The sequence below is a fragment of the Carassius gibelio genome, chromosome B12, assembly GCF_023724105.1.
Source record: "Carassius gibelio isolate Cgi1373 ecotype wild population from Czech Republic chromosome B12, carGib1.2-hapl.c, whole genome shotgun sequence".
Lineage (NCBI taxonomy): Eukaryota > Metazoa > Chordata > Actinopteri > Cypriniformes > Cyprinidae > Carassius > Carassius gibelio.
This window is the reverse complement of record NC_068407.1, coordinates 14,884,787-14,896,156: the sequence shown is the minus strand read 5'-3', so window position 1 is coordinate 14,896,156 and position 11,370 is coordinate 14,884,787. Positions and strand designations below refer to the sequence as shown.

At 40.0% G+C, this 11,370-nt stretch overlaps 1 long non-coding RNA gene across 1 annotated transcript; it reads right to left on the bottom strand.

The window, feature by feature from the left end:
- Window positions 1–299: 299 nt before the first annotated feature.
- Window positions 300–11,106, bottom strand: LOC127968860 (uncharacterized). The gene is made up of 3 exons (XR_008156153.1): window positions 10,920–11,106; window positions 10,697–10,803; window positions 300–7,490 (listed from the first exon to the last, which is right to left on the bottom strand). It is a non-coding gene; the product is annotated as an uncharacterized LOC127968860 (long non-coding RNA).
- Window positions 11,107–11,370: the final 264 nt, after the last annotated feature.

The following is an 11,370-nucleotide window of genomic DNA, read 5'->3' as shown; positions in this document are numbered from 1 at the left end:
TCATAATAAATCAGAATATTAGAATGATTTCTAAATGATCATGTGATAGACTGGATGTTAAATGTGACACTGAAGGCTGGAGTAATGATGCTGAAAATTCAGCTTTGCATCACAGGAATAAATTATTTTTTTAAAGTTTATTCAAACAGAAAACTATTATTTTAAGTTGTAATAATATTTCACAATATTACATTTTTTCTGTATTTTTGATCAAATAAATGCAGGCTTGATGAGCAGAAGAAACTTCTTTCAAAAACATTAAAAATAGTAATTTTCCAAACTTTTGGTCTGTACTGTATATATATATATATATATATATATAAATTCAAATAAGCACAAACAGTTCTTCCATTTTATGGCTAGTCAACAAACATGAAACAATCGCTGACATAGAGACACACACAAAATGTAGTCACATTACCAATATTCCTGAGAAAGGATTGCCAACAATTGCTAAACGACACTCAACTGATGTTTGAGCTCAGACCTTTAATTTAAAAAAGTATGGTATGGTAAGAATGCTGGGCAAGTTTGATAGTGTAATGATCCAGAACATGACATGGGATCCATAATGCAGGCTTTATTGTAAAGGCTCGTAGTTGTACAGGCAATGGTCGGAACCAGCAATATCAAGACCGTGGGCAGAACAGAGAATCAAAATCCAATAACAAGCAGGGGGTCGGTAGGCAGGCAGCAAAGGTACGTTAGAGACAACAGGCAAGATCAGTAACAGGAAATCAAACAAGGGTAGTAACGCTCAGAAATGACAGACACAGCAAATCAAGACTTTGCGTTTGAACTGTGGTGGAAGTCCAGCTTAAATACCCAGTCTGATGATGATCACCTGTGCAGGTGATCAGAGTCCAAAGACGGGGCTTGTGGGAAATGTAGTGTCGTCAGTGTAAGTGAATGAATGGATGCGTGTGTGTCAGTATTTAGGTGAGGGTGCCCTCCGCTGGCCAACAGAGGTAATCACGGGGTTAGTCACCGTGACAGAGCCCAGCCCCCCCGCCCCCCCCTGTGAGCGACTCCTGGCGTGAGGAGGCACAAGACGTCGGGGTCTACCACGGGGTCGAGGGGCCAGTTTACCAGGATGTAAACGATGAAAGTCATTGACAAGATTGGGATCTAGGATGTCCTCCGAATTTACCCACGAGCGTTCTTCTGGACCGTACCCCTCCCAGTCGACCAGATACTGTAGGATTCTACCCCGACGTCTGGAATCGAGCAATTCCTGGACTTGGTAAGCCTCCTCGCCCTCTATGATGATGGGTTGAGGGGCCTGTGCACGGGACCTCCCCTCTCCCTCGTCTCTGGGACCAGCAGCGGGCTTGAGCAGGGATGCATGAAAGGTAGGAGAGATACGGTATGTGTTAGGCAGTGCCAACCAGAATGAAACTGGAGTTATCTGTCTAGTGATTTGGAATGGACCCACGTACCTTGGACTCAACTTGCGGCACGGGAGTCAGAGACAGAGATCCCGTGTTGATAGCCATACCCACTGGCCTGGCTGATAATTGTTGCCTGGGCGCCTTCTGTGGTGCGCCTGCTCCTTCTGCCTCCTTACAGCTTGTTGCAGGTGAACATGAGCCTGATTCCATACCTCCTCACTGCGTGCCATCCAGTCGTTTACCGCCGCTACATCTGTTGGATCTCCTGACCATGGGAACATTGGTGGTTGAAATCCCAGCACACATTTAAAGGGGGCTAAACCCGTGGATGGCTTAATAAGGGAGTTCTGTGTGTATTCGGCCCATAGTAGATATCGTGCCCAGTCATCCTGATTCTGGTTACAACAGGCTCTGAGGAATCAGTTTAGCTCTTGGTTGAGCCTTTCTACCTGTCCGTTAGCTTGAGGGTGATACCCAGAGGTGAGGCTGACATTAATGTTTAGAGCTTTGAAGAAGGCTGACCATAATTGGGAGGTGAATTAAGGTCCTCGGTCCAACACAATGTCCTCGGGTAGGCCGTATAATCTGAAGACCCAGTTGCATAAGTGTTCGGCCGTCTGAAGAGCGGTAGGTAGTTTGGGTAAAGGGATGAATCTGCAAGCCTTGGAGAACCGGTCTATGATGGTGAGTATGGTGGTGTAACCCTGTGAACTGGGAAGATCCGTAACAAAGTCAATGGCAATGTGTGACCAGGGTCGTTGAGGAATGGGTAATGGTTGTAGGAGACTGGCGGGAGATTGTTTGGATGCCTTATTGATATTACAATTATTGCATTGCTGGATGTACTTTGTTGTGTCCTTGTGAAGGGTTTCCCACCAGAAGCGGTTCTCCAACTGGTTGATGGTGGCAGTGATACCTGGGTGACCGGATGATGGATGGCCTGATGAACCCTTTCTGGAGCTCCTCCATGATGTAATCCTTCATGGCGTCAGACTCAGGTTGAGACAACGGGAAGATGCGACCCTTTGGAGGAGAATGCCCTGGCAGAAGATCGATGGCACAGTCATACTTGCGGTGAGGAGGTAAGGTGTTGGCTTGTTTCTTACTGAAGGCCTCCAGAAGATCTGCGTATTCCTCTGGCAAATCGGGAATGGATTCTTGAACAGAGGTAAGTGACACGGAACAGACAGGAATAGGTTTGACCAGGGAAAGACAGTTCTGTTGACAGTAATTGCTCCACCTCACCACTTGACCCTCTCTCCATGAGATCTGGGGGTTATGCAGACATAGCCAGGGTAATCCAAGAATCACGGATGTGTGAGATGTGGGAAGGATGTAGAATTGGATCCTCTCCTTGTGCAGTAAGCCAGCCGCCATTACGACTTTGCGGGTGAGTTGAGTGATAGATCCTGAACCCAGTGGTCGACCATCTATTGTCTCCACTGAGACAGAGGTAGACCATGGAAGGAGTTGAATGTTACACCTCTGAGGTGCACAGTGTGACGGGAGTTGGATCACCGGGCATGTTGCAGATTGTCAATGGATATGGTCAGCTCGATGAAGCTGTTGAGATCTCTGCCCTCGTCTCTACATGCCATTTCCGTTTGTAGATCATAATTCAGTCCTTTACGGAAGAGTACCTTTAATGTGTCGCTCACCCAGTTAGTTTGTGCTGCCAGAGTTCGAAATCGTAGAGCGTAATCTTCCACTGACATCCTGCCTTGTGACAACTCCAGTAAGCGATCTCCAGCTCCCTTTCCCTCCTTGGGGTGATCGAATACGGCCAGGAATTGCTGCAGGAAATCCTGAAATGATGTAAATGTGGATCCATCAGACCCCCACACGGCTGTAATCCATTCGAGTGCTTTCTCAGTCAATAGAGAACAAACAAAGGCGATTTTTCCAGTATCCGTAGTGTACAGTGAGGGTTGTTGTTCCACGAACAGAGAGCATTGCAATAGAAATCCCTTACACTTGCTGGCATCACCGTTGTATTTATCCGGGAAAGCAAGACGGGGATTGGCCTGAGTTGGCATCCCTGCCGCGTGGGCAATGGCGGATACCTCCGGCGTCGGTGGGACCGTGGGAGCGGTATGGAGATTCTGAACGGCTTTGACGAGCTCCTCCGTGATCGTGGTTAGACGATTCAGCTGGAACTGATTGGCCGCTATCTGACTGGCTTGGGCCGCCATGGTGGTATGAAGACCTTCAAAAGTTGCTGGATCTCGTTGTGGCGAAGTCTTCTGTAATGATCCAGAACACGACATGGGATCCATAATGCAGGCTTTATTGTAAAGGCTCGTAGTCATACAGGCAATGGTCGGAACCAGCAATATCAACAGCGTGGGCAGAACAGAGAATCAAAATCCAATAACAAGCAGGGAGTCGGTAGGCAGGCAGCAAAGGTACGTTAGAGACAACAGGCAAGATCGGTAACAGGAAATCAAACACGGGTAGTAACACTCAGAAATGACAGACACAGCAAATCAAGACTTTGTGTTTGAACTGTGGTGGAAGTCCAGCTTAAATACCCAGTCTGATGACGATCACCTGTGCAGGTGATCAGAGTCCAAGGACGGGGCTTGTGGGAAATGAGGTGTCGTCAGTGTAAGTGAATGAATGGATATGTGTGTGTCAGTATTCAGGTGAGGGTGCCCTCCGCTGGCCAGCAGAGGGAATCACGGGGTTCGTCTCCGTGACAGATAGACTGTTTGCCAGGCTATTTTATCTTTTTGTATTACTTTTAACAGGAGCATGGGACATTACCAGTCCCATGTTGAAGAAAAAATACAAAAAATAATTTTAAATTGCAGTAAAATAGAGCTTCTTGAACATATTTACACTATATTGTACATAAATCCACATATTCTCATACCATACAAAATGTTTGGTCCTTCACTCAAACAGTCAGCAATGATAAACAAAATGATAGACAAACAGCTTAACTGGGTTCCTCATAGAACCCTGGTTTACAACAATTAATATTACTCTGTACACACAATCCATAATACTATCATATTCACTAATCATATTGCTGAAACATCTAGAGCTTACATTATCACTGTTGTGCGTTATCCTCCCGCTTACCTGATGTGGCTGTCAGGATTGTGCACAACTCAGAATTTTAGAATTGTCTCTCTTTTAATTCCTTCATGTGAGTGTGAATTTAATTAAAGAGCCAGTAAGATGAAAATTCTAAGCTTCATATCACTGTTTATAAGTCCTGTACATTAGGTGTAAATCCATCCAAGGTTAAAAAACATTGTCATTTTGTCAAAATATCATTTTAAAATTACCTCAATTCTCAGAGATCCCCAAACGGTTCGCGCGAAGCTGTTCAAAAGATTCAGTTTCCTTAAACCCCACCTTTCGGTAGCATACTATGTTCTGATTGGTCAACTAACATAAGCAGTTTGGATTGGTTGTTCCGCACACACCTCCACGGTAAACTATGCGTTAGCATATGTTTGGGGTGAATTATGTCTTATTCCTCTCACCATGAAGCAAACAGTAAAATAAAAAACTTGAACAGTCTCGCTGCTTTTTCTTCTGTGTGGGTGTATTCAAGCCGTGCGCTTCAGTTTGAATCTGAATAGCGCGTTCAGCGCGGGGGCGTGGTCACATTAGATATAACAAAGGGAGACATGAAAAACAGACATTGCGTTGTTTTCATATGGATTACTTTATCACAGAATATCTGTTTTCGGCAGCACTTGTTTAGTTTTAAAGTAGACATGTCAAGCTTTCTATAGATATCTCTCTCATGTCTCTTCGTTGAGTATTCACTGAGTTACACTTCATTTTAATGACTTGTTTGTACATGACGATCAGCGCAGACAGGCTGCAGACAGCACACATACTGATAAGACGCTCGGGAGAAAACAGACACATAACTTCATAATCATACTTCGCTTTGTGATTCGGAGATGCTCGTTGTTCTAAATAAAGTTGGTAATGAACCATCTTTTATGGCCAAACGCTTTGAAAATCCCGCTGTACTCAACGAGATTAGAAAAGCAGTCATCAGTGAAATGTTGTGAACACAACAAAAGGGATTTGTTGTACTGCTCTGGTATTGTGGTGAAAATGAATTTTAGCCATTGGTTCTTCTGATTTTCATTCTTTGGCAGTGAAAATAAAACAAACTTGCCTTTACAATTAAAAACACACCGTCTCCTCGACATGATGCTATCACACCAACCAGAGTGTCTGTGTGGGGGGTGGGGCAGGTCAGAGTTCCGTTTCTCCCAACACTGTAGGCGGAGATTATTATGCAAAGTGTTCCTAGTGATGTACATAGAGATGGGCAAAAGATTTGAAATCTATAACGACTCGTTTCAGCGATTCAGAGTCGACTCCTTACTTTAGAAGCCAATAACTTTATAAATCGTGTACTTTTTGGTTTAATTATTTGCACATTGTTTACACAGATGGACAGCTACATCATACACTGTAATACAGGTAATTTTTGATTTCCCATCTGTGTGGCTCTTAAAGCACAATCACAGGAAGGTGAATTTGAATTGTCATGACAAGAAGTGGAATTTACTGCAGAAATTTAAGACAGGCAATGCATTATGGGAAATAAAATGCTCTTTCATCAATGACAACAAGGTAACTAACTTTTTTATATATATATATATATATTATTACAATATAAAATGTTATGTAGACTAAATACATCCAAGGCACTCACGTGGTAAGATAAAAAGCCTTTAATGAACTGGGCTTAAATCATTACAACTGGTTAAAAGTAGTGAATATTTATGTACAGTAGAAACTATGATACATTTCTTTCAGGATTCTTGATGAAAAGAAAGTTAAGCATTTGTTTAAAATATTTTGTAATATGTCTTTACTGCATTACTATGAACTTATTTAATATCAGTTTTGATCAACACTTTTTTGCAGAATAAAAGTTATCATTTATTTCCTAAATATTTTAACAGTACACTGTAAAAAATGACTGTGATTTTAACGGTTAAAATTTTTGAAAATGCTACAGTACAAACCTGTTATTGGTTAATGGTAATGTCCTTTAAAATTTACAAGGAAAACCCGTAAACTGATGTTCCCAGAATTCTCTGCATCGCATTTCAAATTTTGTTTGAATTTGATGTTTTTTCTTTGAAATAACTATTCTTCTTATTTTTTTATTATCTGTTATGTTTTTTAGGGTTGTATGATGCATATAATTTTGTTAAATGAATGTTTATTGCATATTTCAGTTTAATGAGTCTCACCATGATGGTGTTTAGTGCACCTTCTATGTATCTTATTATTTAAAAGCTGCTTGTGATGGGCTTTGTTTCATCATGTGGCTTTCTCATCACCACCTGCTTTTGGTGGTTACCAGTGTATTACAAAGGAACAAAACAGATTTCAGTACTTCACTTAGTTGGTATATTAATATTATATCAGTCAAATGACGGTATTAAACTGTAAATTTAAGGTAAAACAGTTAAACCTAAAATAATGTTACAGTTTTTTTTTTTTTTTTTTTTAAAGTATAAAACTGTTAAATCTAAAACGTTGTTACCGTATTTTTTACAGTATAGTTCTAGCAACCACAGCTGCCATTTTTTACCATATATTTTACGGATTATTTTTTACAGTGTAGTGCATATGTAATTTAGTTGAATATTTAATTGATTTTAATTCCACAACCCTGTTGGTTGTAAGAAAGAAAAAAAACTATCACAGCCCATATTCTTTCAATGAACAAAGAATAAATGATCTACAACTGTAATTTACTCCAATCCAAAGCCCTCTGCATTTGAAATGGCTATAGTTAACTTTTGCCGTAGTTTTTTCTTGCTCTTGTATGGAGGTAGACAGATCTGGTTGAAGCGTGTATGTGACACTTGGAGCCTGCAAAGAAAATGAATAAATAAACTGTAGAGAATAAAACTTGCATGCAGTCATTTCACAGCAACCTGCCAATGTGCCGACTACCAGTCAGTGGAGACATCAATCTTGGAGATCTTGAAGTTGAGGTTGGCCATTCCGCCCACAGGAACACGGTCACTTCCTGTGGTAAAAAGGAGCAGTTTCTTCTGCAACTCAAAAGGAAATGCCAGCACCACGTCCCAAAATGCACTGCAACACCAGAGTGAAAAATATCATTTCCACTGATAGATATGCATGCAGGAGCATGACTGTGAAAAATTCTAAACAGGAAATGTAATTTGTAGTGGGGTCAGTCTTGCTGTAGCCAGTTTAGGACTTCCACAAACTAGGATCTCAACCTCCTCTGGCCTTAGAAGCTACATAAATGACAGATTTAATGAGTCCTTATACTACTAGCATTGTTGTGATTATGCTGATGCATATGTGCAGATTTTTTTTTTTTTTTTTTTACAGCATTTATTAGTCTTTGTTAATGTCAGTTTATATATATGCTAATTTATATTAATCAGTCATTATAAATCACTATTGTTAAAAAAATAGGATTACTTGAAAAATCAGCATTTATTTTAAATATTCATATTTTGTAACACTGCAAATGCTTTTATTGTCACTTCTGATCAATTGAATGTCTTTGCCAAATTAAAGTATTAACCTCTTAAATAAGTTTGAATAGTAGTGCATTATGAACAAGCCTGAATTATTAACAGTAATAAAAGCCTGAAATATAGTGAATAGTATATTAATGTTAACCTAGGTTAATAAATGCTTTAAAGATTATTGTTCATTGTTAGTTTATGATACATAATGTATTAACTAATGTTAACAAATAGCAAATAAATAAATACATAAAAATTAGCAAGACATGACAAAATAACCAAAGATGTTAGTCTGTATGTTGATCAAACATCAAATGAAAAAAATTAAAGCAGAAGATTTCTTGTAAAATAGTTTGGAAAAAATAAAATAAATAAATAAAAACATTTAAAGATTTTATTTAGAAGACACAGTCAGAGCAGCTTATTAAACATAATGTTTTGCATTTGTGCTTATCACATATTTCACACCCCAAACCCCTCCACCCCCTGAAACTAAAAAAGGGAAAAAAGAAAAGAAAAAGATGACAAGGAAAAAGTAAACTAAAAGTAAAATAAAATTACTGTCTGCTGGTATGAAACCTTGTAGAATGTCTATCTTATCAAAATACAACTGTTGCCACACACTGCACATACACAGACCGTGCTGTGCAGTGTGTTGAGAAACAGTCAGACAGTGTGAAAGGCTGAAAGATAAAGATAGGTCTTTAAACCACAGGATAGGTAGCACTGGTCCAAACCCATCTGTCATGTCCTTCCCCTCCCCTAATCCTTCTCCACACCCCTCACCCTTCCCGCCTCACGTCACACCAAGACCAACGAGTCAGACATTACTGTAACAGAGCCTCTTACATAATCAGCTAAGGACACAGTCAACTGTTGCGTAATCGCTAAAGACAGGGAGGGGCTACTCCAACTGTGAAGCAATCATGTGAGGCATCATGCTGTTTAAATAATCAACCGAACACATGTATAGCTGATCCTTCAGCATGCAAGAGAGAGAGAGAGAGAGAGAGAGAAAACAGAGTAGAGCAACTGGTGATTGTGCAGTTCAAGTGAACCCAGAGAGAAAACAATGACTCACGGGCTGAACATTCCTTAAAATGGTCAAATGAAATAATTCTCCCTCTGCTTTTCTTTTTTCTGTGTGCATCTTTTGATTAAAAGAGCCGCCTGAAGAAGCACCATATTAGGAAGTTTAAATCGAGGCTAAATCATCGCTAAGATAAACGTTTAATTTACATTTTTCCCTGGTGCATAAAGAAAAAATATCCAAAAACTACAAAACAGCATCCTGAACACTTTCTCCCATCTATTTTAAGCTTGCTGCAAGTCACTATTGTTTTAAAAAAGAAAAGTTTGCAATAAAAAAAAGAAAATGTGGTTCCTTACACTATTCCAGCACACAGTTTAAAACACTTCCTCAGCATGTATTAAAGTCGTGGCCTAATGGTTAGAGAGTTGGACTCCCAATCAAAAGGTTGTGAGTTCGAGTCTCGGGCCGCCAGGAATTGTAGGTGGGGGGAGTGCATGTACAGTTCTCTCTCCACCTTCAATACCACGACTTAGGTGTTCTTGAGCAAGGCATCGAACCCCCAACTGCTCCCCGGGCGCCGCAGCAATAAATGGCTGCCCACTGCTCCGGGTGTGTATTCACAGTGTGTGTGTGTGTGTTCACTGCTCTGTGTGTGTGCACTTCGGATGGGTTAAATGCAGAGCACAAATTCTGAGTATGGGTCACCATACTTGGCTGAATGTCACTTCACTTTTAAGACACAAGAATTTTAATTAGGAAACTCTTAGCTAGCAAACTGCATGAATGTCAACCAAGAACCAACATGCATAGCAAGCAACAACAAAAACACAACTTCAAGTTCTGCCGATAAAGAAAAAAAATACATCACATTAATACATTTTTCCCATTATTATGTACATTAATAGTGATACCAGAAAAAAATAAATGTGTCTAAAGAATACATAAAGGAACACTAATAATGTGACAACAGTTTTGTTCTCTTTAAATTATTCTAGGTGTTTATTCAGACAATATTGAAAACTGTAACAGATATTCAGTTATGAAAATGTTCAGTTCTTTGTGCACAAAAAGTGAACCCCTGGTGTCACATGGACTATTTTACTGATGTCCTTGCTATGTTTCTGGACCTGGGCACATTGCAGTTGTATTGCTGTCTAAGAAGGGTCTGAGACCTGAGAGAGTACTTTGTTAGTAATAATAAATTACTATTTTTAACAACATATTTTTTCATAGTCAGACAAAAATGACTAATGGAAAAACCTGTGTACAATGTTTAAAAGAAAAAGAAAAAAGAAAACTTGTAGATAAAACCAGTTAGTTCACTGAGTCAGCATTGGCTGTGTTTAAACATGGAGGAGACCACATTAAGTAACATACTCATGAGCTTTGCAAGGTCCTTGTTCAGATTTCAATAGACATGCTGAGCAAGGCAAGAGAATTGTAATTTTCTGGGGGTTTCTATGCATTCATTCTATATGACCTTGAGTCTAAGGTCTCTCCCAGCCAGTAGCTGAAGAGTATGGATACGGTATGGAGATTGAACAAACAAAGCAGGCCCAGTTACTTGGCACCCTTCCAACAGAGGGGGAAGGGACAGCCCGTACACAGATTTAGCCATCACACACACACACACACAAGGCCCACAGACCCTGCCCTGTTTCAGTTAATATCAATGTTTCTTGGCTTCTACTTACTTGCTTCCAGAGTATTCCCCTCAGAATTAGTTTTAATTAGTTTTTATTTTTTTGAAAACTACACAAACTCACCATCTGGGCATCTGAGGCACAAACGCTATGAAAACCATGATAGAAAGCAGCAAACTGCCTGTAGATGGATTTATTCAGCAGGAAATCAATGTAGAGCTGGACGTACTCTGTGCAGGGACAAACAGATTAATCCTTCAGTAGCAGGACTAACACAATGAGATAATTCATGTTGAAAAGAGAAAATCCAGTCATGAACACAAAAAGAGAGTGAAGACTCTCTCACCTTTTCTATTTAGGTTGGTTACAGGGATCTTGTCCCCTCCTGGTTTGAGATTATATGACTTGACCACTCTTAAGTTCTTCTTAAAAAACCTAGAGGAAAAAAATTACAGAAATGACCTCCACTTTGATTATCTGCAAACTTTATCACCTGGTTCAATCAGGCAAACACACTTATCTATTAGATACGATGGAACAGAAAACAAGTTGAGAGAGCAAACACCCTTGAGGTCAAGTTCAGAGTGGACTCACCTGAAATGTGGTACAGAAGTCCTCTTCAACGTTTCCTTCATAGCTGAGGACTTCCCCAAGTCCATGTGCAAGATCCTAAAATGCACACAGAAGAACTCACATTTGACAAATGTGTGATTTTCTGAATTTGTATATGCCCCATACTGTGCATTTTTACTTTAGCAAATAATACAGTAGAAGGAACACTATCTATAAAATCATAA